At 42.3% G+C, this 17,243-nt stretch overlaps 1 long non-coding RNA gene across 1 annotated transcript; it reads left to right on the top strand.

Annotated features, from left to right (window-relative positions):
* The first annotated feature begins 3,213 nt into the window (after nucleotides 1-3,213).
* LOC121843947 lies at nucleotides 3,214-12,914 on the top strand. The gene is made up of 3 exons (XR_006081808.1): nucleotides 3,214-3,388; nucleotides 4,585-4,656; nucleotides 12,696-12,914. It is a non-coding gene; the product is annotated as an uncharacterized LOC121843947 (long non-coding RNA).
* The last annotated feature ends 4,329 nt before the right edge of the window (nucleotides 12,915-17,243 follow it).

Below are 17,243 nucleotides of genomic sequence, written 5' to 3'. Positions count from 1 at the left end.
GATGGAGATAATAGTGATTATGTTGATGATGATGGGGATGATTGAGATGATGGTGGGGATGGGAATGATGGAGAGGATGGTGGGGATGATGAGGTTGATGGGGATGATGGTGAGGATGATGATGGGTATGATGGTGGGGATGATCGTGGGGATGATGGGTATGATGGTGGGAATGATGGGGATGATGGGATGATGGGGATGATAGGTATGATGGTGGGGATGATGGTAATGATGGAGATGATGGAGATGATAGTGATTACGGGGATGATGGTGGGGATAATGATGGGGATGATGGTGGGGATGATGGTGGGGATGACGATGGGTATGATGGTGGAGATAATGATGGGGATGATGGTGGTGATGATGGTGATGATGGTGGGGATGATGGGGATGATGGAGATGATGGGTATGATGGTGGGGATAATGATGGGGATGATGGTGGGGATGATGGGTATGATGGTGGGGATAATGGGTACGATGGTGGGGATAATGATGGGGATGATGGTGGTGATGATGGTGATGAGGGGTATGATGGTGGGGATAATTATGGGGATGATGGTGGGGATGACAGTGGGGATGATGGTGGTGATGACGATGGGTATGATGGTGGTTATGATGGGTATGATGGGATGATGGTGGGGATGATGGGTACGATGGTGGGGATGATGGGATTATGATGGGTATGATGGGATGATGGTGGGGATGATTGCTTTGATGGAGGGGATGATGGGTATGATGGTGGGGATGATGGGATGATGGGTATGATGGGATGATGGTAGGGCTGATGGGTACGATGGTGGGGATAATGATGGGGATGATGGAGGTGATGATGGTGATGATGGTGGGGATGATGGGGATGATCTTGATGATGGTGGGGATGATGGTGATGATGGTGGGGATGATGGGGATGATGGAGATGATGGGTATGATGGTGGGGATAATGGTGATCCCCATCATCTCCATCAACCTCATCATCCCCATCATCAGCACCATCATCCCCATCATCCCACAAGCACCATCATTACCATCATCATCCTCATCATACCCATAATACCAATCATCCATGTGGATGATGGGGATGATGAATGGTATGATATTGGGGATGACGGGGATGATGAAGATGATGGAGATGATGTGGATGATGAATGGTATGATGATGGTAATTATGGGGGATGGGGATGATGGTGATGATGGGGAGGATGTGGATGATGGGGATGATGAATGGTATGATGGTGGGGATGACGGGGATGATGAAGTTGATGGAGATGATGTGGATGATGAATGGTATGATGATGGGGTGATGATGTAATGATGGGGGATGGGGATGATGATGGGGATGATAATGGTAATTATGGGGGATGGGGATGAGGGGTTGATGATGGGGATGATGATGATGATGATGGTGATCATGGGGATGCTGATGGTATTGATGGGTATCATGGTGTGATGGGGAAGATGGCAATGATGATGGTGATTTGGATGATGGGGATGAATGGAATGATGAGGATTATGATGGGGATGATGATGATGATGGGATGATGTTGGTAATGATGGATATGATGGGTATGATGGTAATGATGTGATGATGTTGGTAATGATGGAGATGATGGTATGAGGGTATGATGGGATGATGGGATGAGGGTATGATGGGATAATGGTAATGATGTGATGATGTTGGTAATGATGGAGATGATGGTATGAGGGTATGATGGGATGATGGTCATTATGGAGATGATGTTGGGTATGATGGTAATGATATTATGATCGGGATGATGGTAATGATGTGATGATGTTGGTAATGATGGATATGATGGTATGAGGGTATAATGTGATGATGTTGGTAATGATGGTATGAGGGTATGAGGGTATGATGGGATGATGTTGGTAATGATGGTATGAGGGTATAATGTGATGATGTTGGTAATGATGGTATGAGGGTATGATGGGATGATGTTGGTAATGATGGTATGAGGGTATAATGTGATGATGTTGGTAATGATGGTATGAGGGTATGATGGGATGATGTTGGTAATGATGGTATGAGGGTATGATGGGATGATGTTGGTAATGATGGTATGAGGGTATAATGTGATGATGTTGGTAATGATGGTATGAGGGTATGATGGGATGATGTTGGTAATGATGGTATGATGGTATGATGGTGATGTTGGTAATGGATGGTATGAGGGTATGATGGGATGATGATGTGGTAATGATGTGTATGATGGGTATGATGGAGATGATGATGGGTATGATGGGATGATGGTATGAGGGTATGATGGGATGATGTTGGATATGATGATGATGTGATGATGGGTATGATGGATATGATGGTTGGGGTAAGGTATAATGTGATGATGTTGGTAATGATGATGGTATGAGGGTATGATGGGATGATGTTGGTAATGATGGTATGAGGGTATAATGTGATGATGTTGGTAATGATGGTATGAGGGTATGATGGGATGATGTTGGTAATGATGGTATGAGGGTATAATGTGATGATGTTGGTATGATGTTGGTAATGATGTTGGTAATGATGGTATGAGGGTATGATGGGATGATGTTGGTAATGATGGTATGAGGATGTGATGATGGTAATGATGGTATGATGATGGGATGATGTTGGTAATGATGGTATGAGGGTATGATGGGATGATGTTGGTAATGATGGATATGATGGTATGAGGGTATGATGGGATGATGTTGGTAATGATGGATATGATGGTATGAGGGTATGATGGGATGATGTTGGTAATGATGTGATGATGTTGGTACTGATGGTATGAGGGTATGATGGGACGATGTTGGTAATGATGTGATGATGTTGGTAATGATGGTATGAGGGTATGATGGGATGATGTTGGTAATGATGGTATGATGGTATGAGGGTATGATGGGATGATGTTGGTAATGATGTGATGATGTTGGTACTGATGGTATGAGGGTATGATGGGACGATGTTGGTAATGATGTGATGATGTTGGTAATGATGGTATGAGGGTATGATGGGATGATGTTGGTAATGATGGTATGAGGGTATGATGGGATGATGTCGGTAATGATGGTATGAGGGTATGATGGGATGATGTTGGTAATGATGGTATGATGGGATGATGGTCATTTTGGAGATGATGTTGGGTATGATGGTAATGATATGATGATGGGGCTGATGGTAATGATGGGATGTTGGCGATGATGATGTAATGATGAAGGTGATGATGGGTATGATGATGATGGTGATGATGAAGATTTTTCTTTTCAGTTGCGTTTTGGGGAGACATTGCGTTGGACGAGGAGGATCTCCGGATGTTTCAGATCGACAGGACAATAGACGTGACGCAACACACACACACTCACACACACTCCAGACAAGGACAAACGACTGGTGAGTCTTTATGTCTGACTGCCTCCTTCCCTCCCTGTCTGTCTGTCTGTCTGTCTGTCTGTCTGTCTGTCTGTCTGTCTGTCTGTCTGTCTGTCTGTCTGTCTGTCTGTCTGTCTGTCTGTCTGTCTGTCTGTCTGTTTCCTTCTGTCTGCCTGCCTGCCAGTCTGTCTGCCTGTCTGTCTGCCTCCTCTGTCTGTCTGTAGCCTTCTCTGTCTGTCTGTCTGGCTCCTTCTCTGTCTGTCTGTCTGTCTGTCTGTCTGTCTGTCTGTCTGTCTGTCTGTCTGTCTGTCTGTCTGTCTGTCTGTCTCTCTGTCTGTCTGTAGCCTTCTCTGTCTGTCTGTCTGTCTGTCTGTCTGTCTGTCTGTCTGTCTGTCTGTCTGTCTGTCTGTCTGTCTGTCTGTCTGTCTGTCTGTCTGTCTGTCTGTAGCCTCTTGTCTGTCTGTCTGGCTCTTCTCTGTCTGTCTGTCTGTCTGTCTTCTGTCTGTCTGTCTGTCTGTCTGTCTGTCTGTCTGTCTGTCTGTCTGTCTGTCTGTCTGTCTGTCTGTCTGTCTGTCTGTCTGCCTCCTCTGTCTGTCTGTTTGCCTCCTCTGTCTGTCTGTTCTCTGTCTGTCTGTCTGTCTGTCTGTCTGTCTGTCTGTCTGTCTGTCTGTCTGTCTGTCTGTCTCTGTCTGCCTATCTGTCTGTCTGTCTGTCTGCCTGTCTGTCTGCCTCCTCTGTCTGTCTGTAGCCTTCTCTGTCTGTCTGTCTGTCTGTCTGTCTGTCTGTCTGTCTGTGTCTGTCTGTCTGTCTGTCTGTCTGTCTGTCTGTCTGTCTGTCTGCCTCCTCTGTCTGTCTGTTTGCCTCCTCTGTCTGTCTGTAGCCTTCTCTGTCTGTCGGTCTGTCTGTCTGTCTGAGGGAGGGATGAGAGGAGAGGGAATCCACCAAATGCCTGCCATACATCTGTCAATCAACACCATGCCCCTCCCCTCACACAGTCATATAATACAACACACACACACACACACACACACACACATACCGGCGTTAGTGGTAAACACTGATTCAGAGAGCTATGAAATAAATCGAGAAGATTTAATCTAATAATCTAATATAATCGTGTGTGCGTGTGTGTGTGTGTGTGTGTGTGTGTGTGTGTGTGTGTGTGTGTGTTGTTTGTGATTGGGTGTGTGTGTGTATCTATGGGGAGGGTGATGTAGAGGAACATGTCATCTCAAAGAAGAAAGGATTGTTCCTCCTCCTCCTGGACAAAATACGGAGGTTTGGCTTCGGTACGACACCTGCTTACCAAGGCAACACACTACACACCTGGTTACCAAGGCAACACACTACATACCTGGTTACCAAGGCAACACACTACATACCTGGTTACCAAGGCAACGGCTACTGTAGCTTCATAGTAAAATAGTAAAACTAGCATTCGGAAAGTATTCAGACCCCTTGACTTGTTTTCCACATTTTATTACTAAAATGGATTAAACGTTTTTTTCCCTCATCAATCTACACACGATACCCCATAAAGACAAAGCGAAAACAGGTTTTTGGGAAAGTTTAGTTTATTTTTGGCAAATTTTGTAAAATAATAAAAACACTAATAACTTTTTTACATAAGTATTCAGACCCTATGAGACTCGAAATTGTTCCCATTTGTGATCATTTATTTATTTAACTAGGCGAGTCAGTTAAGAACAAATTCTTATTTTCAATGACAGCCTAGGAACAGTGGGTTAACTGCCTGTTCAAGGGCAGAACAACAGAACGACCTTGTCAGCTCCAGTGCCTTAGACCACTGCACCACTAGGGAGCTCTTGAGATGTTTCTACAACTTGATTGGAGTCCACCTGTGGTCAATTCAATTGATTGGACATGATTTGGAAAGGCAACTCTAGATTTTATTTTCGATTGGAGATGTTTGATATGAGTCTGGAAGGAGAGTTTACAGTCTAGCCAGACACCTAGGTACTTATAGATGTCCACATATTCAAGGTCGGAACCATCCAGGGTGGTGATGCTGGTCAGGCGTGCGGGTGCAGGCAGCGAACGGTTGAAAAGCATGCATTTGGTTTTACTAGCATTGAAGAGCAGTTGGAGGCCACGGAAGGAGTGTTGTATGGCATTGAAGCTTGCTTGGAGGTTAGATAGCACAGTGTCCAAGGACGGGCCGGAAGTATATAGAATGGTGTCGTCTGCGTAGAGGTGGATCAGGGAATCGCCCGCAGCAAGAGCAACATCATTGATATATACAGAGAAAAGAGTCGGCCCACTAATTGAACCCTGTGGCACCCCCATAGAGATGGATATAGGATGGATATAGGTCTGTAACAGTTTGGGTCCAGGGTGTCTCCCCCTTTCAGGGAATTTAGTCTTTACATATATAGCCACACTTACAGGGAATTTAGTCTTTACATATATAGCCACACTTACAGGGAATTTAGTCTTTACATATATAGCCACGCTTACAGGGAATTTAGTCTTTACATATATAGCCACACTTACAGGGAATTTAGTCTTTACATATATAGCCACACTTACAGGGAATTTAGTCTTTACATATATAGCCACGCTTACAGGGAATTTAGTCTTTACATATATAGCCACATTTACAGGGAATTTAGTCTTTACATATATAGCCACACTTACAGGGAATTTAGTCTTTACATATATAGCCACATTTACAGGGAATTTAGTCTTTACATATATAGCCACGCTTACAGGGAATTTAGTCTTTACATATATAGCCACGCTTACAGGGAATTTAGTCTTTACATATATAGCCACATTTACAGGGAATTTAGTCTTTACATATATAGCCACACTTACAGGGAATTTAGTCTTTACATATATAGCCACGCTTACAGGGAATTTAGTCTTTACATATATAGCCACTCTTACAGGGAATTTAGTCTTTACATATATAGCCACTCCCACCTTTCTAAACTCGATCAGTGCGATACACATTGTAACCATTTATACAAATCCTTATCAAGAACAGACTTGCTGAGTTTCAGAAAACACAATTACATCAGCATCAGTTGATTTAGCCCAAATCCTAAACCTCATCAATTTTTGACAACAGGCTGCCTACATTTAAATGAAAAATACCAAAACCAGATCTTGATTTAAAATCAGAGGGGGTTTGGAGACATTGTATATCAGGGCCAGGGTTAGGTTGCAGGGGGTTTGGAGACATTGCATATCACGGCCAGGATTAGGTTGCAGGGGGTTTGGAGACATATCAGGGTTAGGTTGCAGGGGGTTTGGAGACATATCAGGGTTAGGTTGCAGGGGTTTGGAGACATATCAGGGTTAGGTTGCAGGGGGTTTGGAGACATATCAGGGTTAGGTTGCAGGGGGTTTGGAGACATATCAGGGGTTAGGTTGCAGGGGTTTGGAGACATATCAGGGTTAGGTTGCAGGGGTTTGGAGACATATCAGGGTTAGGTTGCAGGGGTTTGGAGACATATCATCAGGGGGTTTGGAGACATATCAGGGTTAGGTTGCAGGGGTTTGGAGACATATCAGGGTTAGGTTGCAGGGGTTTGGAGACATATCAGGGTTAGGTTGCAGGGGTTTGGGGGTTTGGAGACATTGCATATCAGGGCCAGGGTTAGGTTGCAGGGGTTTGGAGGGTTTGGACATTGGGGTTTGGAGACATTGCATATCAGGGCCAGGGTTAGGTTGCAGGGGTTTGGAGACATTGCATATCAGGGCCAGGGTTAGGTTGCAGGGGTTTGGAGACATTGCATATCAGGGCCAGGGTTAGGTTACAGGGGGTTTGGAGACATTGCATATCAGGGCCAGGGTTAGGTTGCAGGGGGTTTGGAGACATTGCATATCAGGGCCAGGGTTAGGTTGCACGTTACCTGATATCAACAACAGAAGAATAACTCGGCTCCTCGGTTTAATAACCTTGTACAGCTTCTCTTTTTTAAGAGACCTACCGCAAGCGAATTCTACAAGTGGGTTTCCAGACAATACAAAACAGTCAAACCATTAGACTTTGGTAGTGACACAAATTCGTACTGTTCACATCAGGCCACAAAGGCATCGGCACTTGGACGAGTGGACGGAGTGAAAAAGAGCGAGTTCCCGCAGACAAAATGTTTCATGGATGGGAGAGCACATCGTCAGATGTTCTCACCCAGCGTCAATGTTAGTTTTCTCCAGAGTTCAGTAAAGAAATACCACTGAAAATGGTCATTTTCTCTGAGAGATGTAAGAAATAGAGGCCAAGGAAAGGGGAGAGAGGGACAGTGTATATGTATGAGTCATGTGAGTGTGTGAGTAGATTGGGTGTGGAGATTGGGAACCGGTTGGGGATTGTTGAGCTGCCGCTGACAGCCAGGCGGAGAGGAGCAGGTTGGAGAGACACTCTGCAGAGGGAAGAGGAGCAGGTTGGACCAGACACTCTGCAGAGGGAAGAGGAGCAGGTTGGACCAGACACTCTGCAGAGGGAAGAGGAGCAGGTTGGACCTGAGAGGGAAGAGGAGCAGCCAGGCAGGGGAAGAGGGAGCAGGTTGGACACTCTGCAGACACTCTGCAGAGGGAAGAGGAGCAGGTTGGACCAGACACTCTGCAGAGGGAAGAGGAGCAGGTTGGACCAGACACTCTGCAGAGGGAAGAGGAGCAGGGACCAGACACTCTTGAGGAGCAGGTTGGACCAGACACTCTGCAGAGGGAAGAGGAGCAGGGTTGGACCAGACACTCTGCAGAGGGAAGAGGAGCAGGTTGGACCAGACACTCTGCAGAGGGAAGAGGAGCAGGTTGGACCAGACACTCTGCAGAGGGAAGAGGAGCAGGTTGGACCAGACACTCTGCAGAGGGAAGAGGAGCAGGTTGGACAGACACTCTGAGAGAAGAGGAGCAGGTTGGACCAGACACTCTGCAGAGGGAAGAGGAGCAGGTTGGACCAGACACTCTGCAGAGGGAAGAGGAGCAGGTTGAGGAGAAGAGGAGCAGGTTGGACCAGACACTCTGCAGAGGGAAGAGGAGCAGGTTGGACCAGACACTCTGCAGAGGGAAGAGGAGCAGACCAGACACTCTGCAGAGGAAGAGGAGGGTTGGACCAGACACTCTGCAGAGGGAAGAGGAGCAGGTTGGACCAGACACTCTGCAGAGGGAAGAGGAGCAGGTTGGACCAGACACTGCAGCAGAGGGAAGACACTCTGCAGGAGAAGAGGTTGGACCAGACACTCTGCAGAGGGAAGAGGAGCAGGTTGGACCAGACACTCTGCAGAGGGAAGAGGAGCAGGTTGGACCAGACACTCTGCAGAGGGAAGAGGAGCAGGTTGGACCAGACACTCTGCAGAGAGGGAAGAGGAGCAGGTTGGACCAGACACTCTGCAGAGAGAAGAGGAGCAGGTTGGACCAGACACTCTGCAGAGGGAAGAGGAGCAGGTTGGACCAGACACTCTGCAGAGGGAAGAGGAGCAGGTTGGACCAGACACTCTGCAGAGGGAAATCTGAGGACAGAACCCAGGTCAGCTAGAGAGAGGGATCCTTTAGTAAACTTCAACTAAAGGAGTGCAAATAGCGCAATTTTTTTTTTTACCGAGTTGAGGGAGACCCGCGATCTTTACACCAGCAAAACAAAAATAGTTTACACTACACAACAATGAAATTGTGGATTTGTTCCACCATAAATGAATAGGTTATTAGTAGATTAAAATCTACTAGTCACAGACAAGAGACTTGAAATGCTACAACGTCAAGGATAACAAAGTACAGAGACAACGTAGCAGTGGCTTAGGGACAAGTCTCTGAATGTCCTTGATGAAAACCTGCTCCAGAGCTCAGGACCTCAGACTGGGGAAAAGGTTCACCTTCCAACAGGACACTGAGCACACAGCCAAGACAAGGTAGGAGTGGCTTCGGGACAAGTCTCTGAATGTCCTTGAGTGGCCCAGCCAGAGCCCGGACTTGAACCCGATCGAATAACACAGGAGAGACCTGAAAATATCTGTGCAGCGACGATGCCCATTCAACCTCACAGAGCTTGAGTATCTGCAGAGAAGAATGGGAGAAACTCCCCAAATACAGGTGTGCCAAGCTTGTAGCGTCAAATCCAAGAAGACTCAAGGCTGTTATCGCCTCCAAACGTGCTACTGAGTAAAGGGTCTGAATACGGATGTAAATGTCATAAATCTGGGGTTGAATACATTTTCTTTGCAAACATGTCAAAGAGTTTTGCTTTGTCATTATGGGGTATTTTGTACAGATTGATATAGGAGAAAAAAGTGTTTACACAGCTGTAGTATTAATAAACATATAATTACAGTCTTTACACAGCTGTAGTATTAATAAATATTATATTATTAAATACTTTACACAGATGTAGTATTAATAAACATTATATAATTACAGTCTTTACACAGCTGTAGTATTAATAAACATATATAATTACAGTCTTTACACAGCTGTAGTATTAATAAACATTATATAATTACAGTCTTTACACAGATGTAGTATTAATAAACATTATATAATTACAGTCTTTACACAGATGTAGTATTAATAATATATTATATAGTATTACAGTCTTTACACAGATGTAGTATTAATAAACATTATATAATTACAGTCTTTACACAGCTATAGTATTAATAAACATTATATAATTACAGTCTTTACACAGCTGTAGTATTAATAAATATTATATAATTACAGTCTTTACACAGATGTAGTATTAATAAATATTATATAATTACAGTCTTTACACAGATGTAGTATTAATAAACATTATATATTACAGTCTTACACAGATGTAGTATTAATAAATATTATATAATTACAGTCTTTACACAGCTGTAGTATTAATAAATATTATATTATTAAAGTACTTTACACAGATGTAGTATTAATAAACATTATATATAGTCTTATAGTTATTATAGCCTTTACAGCAGATGTAGTATTAATAAATATTATATAATTATAGTCTTTACACAGCTATAGTATTAATAAACATATAATTACAGTCTTTACACAGCTGTAGTATTAATAAACATTATATAATTACAGTCTTTACACAGATGTAGTATTAATAAATATTATATTATTAAATACTTTACACAGATGTAGTATTAATAAATATATATATTATTATAGTCTTTACACAGATGTAGTATTAATAAATATTATATTATTAAATCTTTACACAGATGTAGTATTAATATATATATATATTATATATAATATTATATACAGTTGTATATATATATTAGATTATTAAAGTCTTTACACAGATGTAGTATTAATAAATATTATATTATTAAAGTTTTTTACACAGATGTAGTATTAATAATATATATATATTAATTATTATTATAGTCTTTACACAGATGTAGTATTAATAAATATTATATATTAAAGTCTTTACACAGATGTAGTATTAATATATATTATATTATTAAATACTTTACACAGTTGTAGTATTATATTAGTATTATTAAAGTCTTTACACAGATGTAGTATTAATAAATATTATATTATTAAATACTTTACACAGATGAAGTATTAATATTAATAAATATTATATTATTAAATACTTTACACAGATGTAGTATTAGTATATATATATATATATATTAGATTATTATAGTCTTTACACAGATGTAGTATTAATATATATTATATTGTTATAGTCTTTACACAGATGTAGTATTAGTATATATATATATATATATATTATAGTCTTTACACAGATGTAGTATTAATAAATATTATATTGTTGTAGTCTTTACACAGATGAAGTATTAATAAATAGTATATTGTTATAGATTTTACACAGGTGTAGTATTAGTATATATATATATATATTAGAATATTATAGTCTTTACACAGATGTAGTATTAATAAATATTATATTATTAAATACTTTACTCAGCTGTAGTATTAATTAGTATTATATTATTAAATACTTTACACAGCTATAGTATTAATATATACTATATTATTATAGTCTTTACAAAGCTGTATTATTAATACATATTATATTGTTATAGTCTTATAGTTGTTATAGTTTTTTATACAGATGTAGTATTAATACATATTATATTATTATAGTCTTTACACATATGTATATTATTATATTATGTTATTATAGTATTTACAGAGCTGTAGTATTAATAAATATGATATTGTTGTAGTCTTTACACAGATGTAGTATTAATAAATATTATATTATTATAGTCTTTACACATATGTAGTATTAGTATATATTATAGTATTATAGTCTTTACACAGCTGTAGTATTAATTCATATTCTATTATTAAATACTTTACACCGCTATAGTATTAATAAATACTATATTATTATAGTCTTTACAAAGCTGTAGTATTAATAAATACTATATTATTATAGTCTTTACAAAGCTGTAGTATTAATGTATATTATGTTATTATAGTATTTACAGAGCTGTAGTATTAATAAATATTATATTGTTATAGTCTTATAGTTGTTATAGTTTTTATACAGATGTAGTATTAATAAATATTATATTATTATAGTCTTTACACATATGTATATTATTATATTATGGTATTATAGTATTTACAGAGCTGTAGTATTAATAAATATTATATTGTTGTAGTCTTTACACAGATGTAGTATTAATAAATATGATATTGTTGTAGTCTTTACACAGATGTAGCATTAATAAATATTATATTATTATAGTCTTTACACATATGTAGTATTTGTATATATATTATAGTATTATAGTCTTTACACAGCTGTAGTATTAATTCATATTCTATTATTAAATACTTTACACAGTTGTAGTATTAATTAGTATTATTAAATACTTTACACAGCTGTAGTATTAATTAGTATTACTAAATACTTTACACAGCTGTAGTATTAATACATACTATATTATTATAGTCTTTACAAATCTGTAGTATTAATGTATATTATGTTGTTATAGTATTTACACAGCTGTAGTATTAATATATTATACTATTATAGTATTTACAGAAATGTAGTATTAATATATATATTATATTATTATAGTCTTTACACAGCTGTAGCTGTATTAATGTATATTATACTATTGTAATCCTTACACAACCGATAGCTTGACTCTGATATCTCCTCCCCCCCCCTCCCCTCCCCCCCTCCCTCCTCATCTCATCTCATCTCATCTCATCTCATCTCATCTCATCTCCTCTCATCTCATCCTCATCTCCTCATCTCATCTCATCTCATCTCATCTCCTCTCCTCTCCTCTCCTCTCCTCCTCTCCTCTCCTCTCCTCTCATCTCTCATCTCATCTCATCTCATCTCCTCTCCTCTCCTCTCCTCCTCCAGACTATAGGCCTATGAACTCCAGTCAAGAATCAGCCTCCGGTCCCAGGACCCAGACTGGGAAAACAGCTGCTGGAAGGACTGGGAAGGCTGGGAAAACCGTAAAGAGTGGGAATACTGTGAAGTCGGCTAGATTTGGGAAAACAGAGAATGCCTGGAGTGTTGTTGTGAAGAATCGTGTTCCCAGAGCAGCAACCTCCCGAGCTGAGAGGATCTGGCCAGGGGGAGTCTGGAGGAAACTTCACCGGAGTCTGGCCAGGAGGACTCATACCTTACCTCATAGGAGTCACTGGTCAGTATGTATGATGGATCTGGCCAGGAGGACTCATACCTTACCTCATAGGAGGAAACTTCACCGGTGAGTATATATGATGGATCTGGCCAGGAGGACTCATACCTTACCTCATAGGAGGAAACTACACTGGTCAGTATGTATGATGGATCTGGCCAGGAGGACTCATACCTTACCTCAAAGGAGGAAACTAGACTGGTGAGCACTGGTCAGTCATACCTTTACCTCATAGGAGGAAACTTCACCGGTGTATGATGGTATGATGGATCTGGCCAGTAGGACTGGAGGAAACTCACTGGTCCAGGAGGACTGATGGATCTGGCCAGTAGGACTCATTACCTCATAGGAGGAAACTACACTGGTCAGTATGTATGATGGTATGATGGATCTGGCCAGTAGGACTCATACCTTACCTCATAGGAGGAAACTACACTGGTCAGTATGTATGATGGATCTGGCCAGGAGGACTCATACCTTACTTCATAGGAGGAAACTAGACTGGTCAGTATGTATGATGGTATGATGGATCTGGCCAGTAGGACTCATACCTTACCTCATAGGAGGAAACTACACTGGTCAGTATGTATGATGGATCTGGCCAGGAGGACTCATACCTTACTTCATAGGAGGAAACTAGACTGGTCAGTATGTATGATGGTACGATGGATCTGGCCAGTAGGACTCATACCTTACCTCATAGGAGGAAACTACACTGGTCAGTATGTATGATGGTATGATGGATCTGGCCAGTAGGACTCATACCTTACCTCATAGGAGGAAACTACACTGGTCAGTATGTATGATGGTATGATGGATCTGGCCAGTAGGACTCTACCTTACCTCATAGGAGGAAACTACACTGGTCAGTATGTATGATGGATGATGGATCTGGCCAGTAGGACTCATACCTTACTCATAGGAGGAAACTACACTGGTCAGTATGTATGATGGTATGATGGATCTGGCCAGTAGGACTCATACCTTACCTCATAGGAGGAAACTACACTGGTCAGTATGTATGATGGATCTGGCCAAACTACACTGGAGGAAACTAGTACTGTATGATGGTATGATGGATCTGGCCAGTAGGACTCATACCTTACCTCATAGGAGGAAACTACACTGGTCAGTATGTATGATGGTATGATGGATCTGGCCAGTAGGACTCATACCTTACCTCATAGGAGGAAACTACACTGGTCACCTCATATGTATGTGGTATGATGGATCTGGCCAGTAGGACTCATACCTTACCTCATAGGAGGAAACTACACTGGTCAGTATGTATGTGTGTATGATGGATCTGGCCAGTAGGACTCATACCTTTAGGAGGAAACTAGACTGGTCAGTATGTGTGATGGATCTGGCCAGTAGGACTGTGGAGGAAACTGGTCATTATGTATGATGGATCTGGCCAGTAGGACTCATACCTTACCTCATAGGAGGAAACTACACTGGTCAGTGTGTAACTGGTCACTTTATGTGTGTGTGTGTGTGTGTATATTTAATGTGTGTGTGTGTGTAACTGTGTGTGTGTAACAGTGTGTGTATAACAGTGTGTGTGTGTGTATAACAGTGTGTGTGTGTGTGTGTGTGTGTTTCTGTGTGTTCCAGGCAGTCAAAGAGCGATGTTCAAGCAGGCGATGCGTCACTGGGAGAAACTGACCTGCGTGACCTTCATAGAGAAGACTGAAGAAGAGAGTTACATCGTCTACAGACCCTGTGGGTGAGGAGGGGGAGAGAGGAAGGGAGGGAGGGTGAGGAGGGGGAGAGGAAGGGAGGGGAGGGAGGGGGGGGAGGGAGGGAGGGGGGAGGGGAGGGAGGGGAGAGGGGAGGGGGAGAGAGGGAGGGAGGGAGGGAGGGGAGGGGGAGGGAGGGAGGGAGGGAGGGAGGGAGGGGGGGAGAGGGAGGGAGGGAGGGAGGAGGGAGGGAGAGGGAGGGGGAGGAGGGGAGGGAGGGAGGGAGGGGAGGGAGGGGGGAGGGAGGGGGGGGGAGGGAGGGAGGGAGGGAGGGAGGGAGGGGGAGGGGGAGGGAGGGGGGAGGGGAGAGAGGGAGGGAGGGGGAGGGGAGGGGGGGGGAGGGGGAGAGGGGAGGGGAGGGGGAGGGAGGGAGAGAGGAGGGTTGTGAAGGAGGGGTAGAGAGGGAGATATAGCAGGATGGTGTTAGGTATTGGCCCATTGTCCCACTCACTTTCTCATTGTGTGTGTGTGTGTGTGTGTGTGTGTGTGTGTGTGTGTGTGTGTGTGTGTGTGTGTGTGTGTGTGAGAATGTGTGAGTGTGAGAGTGTGTGTGAATGTGTGTGTGTGTGTTAGAATCTGTGTGTGTGTGTGAGTGTGTGTGTGTGAGTTTGTGTGTGTGTGTTAGAATGTGTGTGTGTGTGTGTGTGTGTGAGTGAGTGTGTGTGAGAGTGTGTGTGTGTATGAGAGTGTGTGTGTGTGTTAGAATGTGTGTGTGTGTGTGTGTGTGTGTGAGTGAGTGTGTGTGAGAGTGTGTGTGTGTGAGTTTGTGTGTGTGTGTGTTAGAATGTGTGTGTGTGTGTTAGAATGTGTGTGTGTGTGTGTGTGTGTGTGTGTGTGTGTGTGAGTGTGTGTGTGAGAGTGTGTGTGTGTGAGTTTGTGTGTGAGAGTGTGTGTGTGAGAGTGTGTGTGTGAGAGTGTGTGTGTGAGAGTGTGTGTGTGAGAGTGTGTGTGTGAGAGTGAGTGAGTGTGTGTGAGAGTGTGTGTGTGTGTGAGTGAGAGTGTGTGAGTGAGTGTGTGTGAGAGTGTGTGTGTGAGTGTGTGTGTATGAGAGTGTGTGTGTGTGAGTGTGTGTGTGAGTGTGTGTGTATGAGAGTGTGTGTGTGAGTGTGTGTGTGTGTATGAGAGTGTGTGTGTGAGTGTGTGTGTATGAGAGTGTGTGTGTGTGAGTGTGTGTGAGAGTGTGTGTGTGAGTGTGTGTGTATGAGAGTGTGTGTGTGTGAGTGTGTGTGTGAGTGTGTGTGTGTATGAGAGTGTGTGTGTGTGAGTGTGTGTGTGTGTATGAGAGTGTGTGTGTGAGTGTGTGTGTATGAGAGTGTGTGTGTGTGAGTGTGTGTGTGAGTGTGTGTGTATGAGAGTGTGTGTGTGTGAGTGTGTGTGTGTGTATGAGAGTGTGTGTGAGAGTGTGTGTGTGTGTGTGTGTGTGTGTGTGTGTGTGTGTGTGTGTGTGTGTGAGAGTGTGTGTGTGTGAGAGTGTGTGTGTGAACAGAAGGTTCCCTGATGACCATGTCACAGCAAGAGACGACACGGTCACTCAACAATGGGCCCTTCCTTTCCTTCCTGCCCCCCCCTCCCCACTGGGAGGCTTTAGTCTCTCGCTGTTCCATCTAGCTAAGGGGGCTTGGTGCTTATGTACAGATGCAGGATCTTAATTTGAGCCAGTTAGCTACACAGGAAAAGAATCCTGCAGCTAATTGCACTAACAGGAAATTAAAGGACATTTTTTTGGTTGGGGCGAATCAAGTATGACATTTTAAAGTGTAAATTACAAACTTTAGAAGAATTTCTAAAAAAAAACATTACACTAGACGTTTGCATTTCCTGCTAGTGCAAGAAAATTCTCAGCCACAAAAGAGTGATCAAATTAATATCCTACATCTGTACTGTGTACTAATCGTACTTCACACTATTTAGAAGGTTTAGTATAAATATATTCATCAGCATCCGACCCTCGTCTACGGGAGGCCTAACGGTTAGAGCGCTGGGCCAGTTACCGTAAAGGTTCGCTGGTTCCAATTCCCGAGAAGACGAGGTGAAAAATCTGTCGATGTGCCCTTGAGCAAGGCACTTAACCCTAATTTGGTCCCGGGGCGCTACTGACTCTGTAAAACAACACCTATCATACTACTATGACTGACCCTGTAAAACAACACCTATCATACTACTATGACTGACCCTGTAAAACAACACCTATCATACTACTATGACTGACCCTGTAAAACAACACCTATCATACTACTATGACTGACCCTGTAAAACAACACCTATCATACTACTATGACTGACCCTGTAAAACAACACCTATAGTACTACTATGACTGACCCTGTAAAACAACACCTATCATACTACTATGACTGACCCTGTAAAACAACACCTATCATACTACTATGACTGACCCTGTAAAACTATGACTGACCCTGTAAAACAACACCTATCATACTACTATGACTGACCCTGTAAAACAACACCTATAGTACTACTATGACTGACCCTGTAAAACAACACCTATCATACTACTATGA

Source organism: Oncorhynchus tshawytscha, unplaced genomic scaffold, assembly GCF_018296145.1.
Source record: "Oncorhynchus tshawytscha isolate Ot180627B unplaced genomic scaffold, Otsh_v2.0 Un_contig_12050_pilon_pilon, whole genome shotgun sequence".
NCBI lineage: Eukaryota > Metazoa > Chordata > Actinopteri > Salmoniformes > Salmonidae > Oncorhynchus > Oncorhynchus tshawytscha.
This window is presented reverse-complemented; position numbering and strand designations above follow the sequence as displayed.